The sequence below is a fragment of the Bos mutus genome, chromosome 10 (genome assembly GCF_027580195.1).
Source record: "Bos mutus isolate GX-2022 chromosome 10, NWIPB_WYAK_1.1, whole genome shotgun sequence".
NCBI classification, from domain to species: domain Eukaryota; kingdom Metazoa; phylum Chordata; class Mammalia; order Artiodactyla; family Bovidae; genus Bos; species Bos mutus.
The window spans coordinates 28,286,867-28,290,578 of record NC_091626.1 but is presented as its reverse complement, the minus strand read 5'-3'; the positions used below and the strand labels follow the sequence as shown (position 1 = coordinate 28,290,578).

General features: G+C 50.9%; 1 long non-coding RNA gene across 1 annotated transcript; it reads right to left on the bottom strand.

Annotated features, from left to right (window-relative positions):
- Positions 1-638: 638 nt before the first annotated feature.
- LOC138989500 (uncharacterized) lies at positions 639-2,495 on the bottom strand. The gene is made up of 3 exons (XR_011465797.1): positions 2,136-2,495; positions 1,479-1,621; positions 639-810 (listed from the first exon to the last, which is right to left on the bottom strand). It is a non-coding gene; the product is annotated as an uncharacterized lncRNA (long non-coding RNA).
- Between the last annotated feature and the right edge of the window lie 1,217 nt (positions 2,496-3,712).

Here is a 3,712-nt window from a genome sequence, read left to right as displayed (position 1 = left end):
CCAATAATAAATGAGCCAGACCAGGTTCTGATCATGGATAGGACACCCCCACACTCTCCCAGGCCCCCTCCAGAGATCCCCCAAATCCTCTTCCCTCTCTGCCACCTGAGCAGCTACATTTTTACCTGCTTTGTATAGTGGAGTTCTTACTGGACAAAATGTAACTGCCTTAAATGATGCATTAAAACACGCGTTTTTTAACATTTAATTTGTGAGGTATTTCACTTTCACTTTTTGATATTTAGTCTTCAAAATCTAGTGTGTGTTTGATGTTTTGTGTCGATGAGGACTAACCACGTTCCAAGTGTTCTGTTGGCCCAGTGGCTAGTGGCGCTTGCGTTGGACTGGGAGGGTCTAGACAGACTGCACTAAGGCAGCTGGGGCCAGGAAAGACTGTCATGGGCAGCACCGCCATCGCCCTTGATCTGGCTGCCATCGAAAGGCTCTGGGGGAACATGGACAGTCCATGAGTTTGTTCCCAGTCAAAACAAAGGTCCAGACTCCATCTTCCTGCCCCCTAGCCTTTCCCCACCAGGAAGGAAAACACATACACCACAGTGTTTTTTTTAATGGTAGCCATTTTTATTGCTGTTTATTTAATATTAGTCATTTCAGGTACTAATAAACTTGTTCACCGAAGCCTCTATCACTAAGGTACTTTTCCTTTGGGCTGTTTCAAGGTGAAGATGGTGTTGGTTGACATCAAGCATCCATTCAGTGGGTTCCACTGTCAGAAGAGTGGGGAGCCCTGGCTCCCCCTGAGTAGTTGGCCAGATAGTGGTCACCAATGCCAGTACATGCACCCTAATTCTAGGAAGGAAGAGACGTGATTCGGACACAGACAGGACACTTGGACAAAGCTGCTACTACTTATTCAGACACCACATTGTGTTCTGAACAGGGAACCAGGAGAGGACCGTGTCTGTGCTAGGTGATTTCCTTCTGGCCAGGGTGAGGCTCTCATAGTTAATAATGCAGTAGCTCTCCTGCTGCGACTGAGCTGTACCCAGTGCCTCCCCTGCTCTTAAGATCAAGATAAACACCATACAAAGAGAAGGATGGGAGGGAAGACCTCTGGCAAAGCAGGGGGATGTTAAAGATGCCAGCCATACACCTCACATGGAGAAAAAAAAGGTGGGGGAAATGGTCCAGGCCTCCTGGGAAGGCCTTCCTGGTCAGTCTGTATAAGAGTTGGTCTCTGGCCCCCTCTCTCTGTTTCATCTTTTGAAGTATTTATTTATTTGACTACTCTGGGTTTAATTTGCATCACACTCAATCTTTCGTTGCTGCATACAAACTCCCTAGTTGTGGCACTTGGGTTTAGTTGGTCCACGACATGTGGGATCTTAGTTCCCTGACCAGGGATCGAACCCGGGTCCCCTGCATTGCAAGGCGGATTCTTAAGCACTGGATCACCATGGAAGTCCCCTTTGCTTCGTTTTTCTTTATAGTCCCTGTAAGTCTCGACATGCTCTTACATTTTTCTCTGTTGACTGTCTGTCCTCAGTTTGGTTCTTGTGCACTCCAGTGCCTAGGAGGGTGTCTGTCACTGTTAGTAAACATTTGCTAACTGAATAAATAGTGCTTGAGAGGTTGTGCAGGCCCCAAAGAGCTGTGGTCCCTGGAACAGCAAGAGGAGGAGAGCGAGTGCTTCGGAAAGGCAGTGAGGGTGGGACAGGGTGGGGAGGGGTGTGAAGACACAGAAAGATATGGTGGTCTGTGTGTGCGATTCCCCTAGTAATGGGAGACAGAGAAGAATTTGAGAAAGTGGAGGAATGTGATTGCAGCACAAAAGCAGTGAGATTATTTTGTCAGCAACATTTGGATCCCATTGGTGATGAGAGACATGTGGGCCCAGCAAGGAGACAATTGTGGTAGTCAAGACAGGATGTGAATAAGACATAAAGAAGTGTTTCATCAGTGGGGATGGAAAAGAACCAGGGCTGCGGTAGCCAAGTCAAGGAGTAGGAAGGGTCAGCCCCAACACTCCCGTGGGCTGCGTCTCATCCACGCGCAGTGTGCTACACACGTGCACAAGGGCAGACACGCGTGCAAACCTGCACACACGCCCACATGCACGTCAGGACCCACTAGGCTGCCAGCAAGAGCGATGCAATCAGAAGTCCCCATCACACCTTCCAGCACAACTGCAGACGCCACTTTCCACTCCGATCTCTGGTCTTTGTCTTCTTTTGGCTTCTTCCCATTTCCATGAAGACAGCCTGGTGGGGACAGAGAACAAGGACCCAGAAACTCCGGAGCAAGAGGCAGTATCTTGTCCATTCGCCAGGTTTGTTTCTGCCTAGTTTGAGAGGGAAGAGGCATGGAAGAAGGTTGCATAGTCCCCTGGACTACACTGAGGAGAGGAAAGCCGCAGGGAAGGAAAGCCTGGAAGAAGAGAGAAATCTTCTTTGAATTGATCGCTGCCATCCTAATGCATGGTCACACATGTGTGGGCCACGTGAAGGGGCTGTCATTGGGACTGGGGACCCGGAGGAGGCGAACAAGCTTGTTCAGAGTGGGTGGGGACATGCTCGGGGATCCAGCTGAAACAGGATTTTATTTTTAAAGAGGCTTAGATTGATGTCTCTGCTAGCCTAAATATAACCGAGCAGCCAACTTCTTCCCAGCTCAGCCAGGCCTCCGAGCAAGCTCCAAGGGCCTGTGTTTAAAAAGAAAAAAAAAAAGAGAGAGGGGGAAGAGAGAGGAATCCACAGATGCAAAAGGTCATGCAGTTAGCCCTCTGAGTGTGCTGGGAGGAGGAAGATGGATGAGCTGGCTGTGTATACTCTGCAACTCCAGCCTCACCCTCCAGCACGAAAGATGGAAGGTTGTTGCAGGGAGGGGGAACAGACACCCGCCTTGTATCTGGGCTCTGCCTGGCCTGATGGGCACAGTGGCAACACAGGCTTGTGCTCAGGGGAGCCGACAGTCCAGTGGGAGGGAGACAGGAAGGGGTGAACAGGCTCACGGCGTTGCAGCACAGCGATGATGATGGGAGGCAAGCGAATGGTGGGCTGTGAGCATCCTTCCACGTGGCTGGAGGACCCGAGAAGCCCCGTCTTGAAGAAGGAAGGATTTTAAGTGGGAGGATTTTGACAAAGATGGAGAAAAACAAAGAAGCAGCAGAGACAACAGTGGACAGGATAACATTTGGGCAGCTCTGAGTTTGGATCTGACAAGAGTGCAAGAACGGGAGAGAGACAGAGAGAGCATAAGTGGTGGGGAGGGGCTTGGAGCTCCAGGCTCTGTGCCTCTTCCGGAGGCTCACCCTGGAGTCTGTAGACAAAGGGGAGCCATTGAAGACTAGGGGGAACAGCAGCGGCACGACCCAGACAGACTGAAGGAAGGTTGCTTGGGCAATGAGGTGTAGGGTGAAGGAGAACAGGGAGTCTCTGTGATGGGGAGAGCCAGGGACACAAAGATCGGTGAGGGCTCTGACCTCACTGAGGTTCGCTAGCTGCTGCAGCAGACTCCCGAACCTCAGACACACCATAGGAGTTTATTCCTTGTTCACGTACAGCTCACTCGGCCCAGGGCTGGGTGTAGGGCTCTGCCCCTCCAGTAACTCAAGGACTCAAGGATTCTGACTGAGGGAGGCTCTGTACCCTTCAGCATGCCGCGCTAGAGGTCACCCTGCAACTGACATCCACCTGGCACAGGGTTTTTCTTTTTATATGGACCAGGCATTCTGCTGACCAGGGCCCAGGCA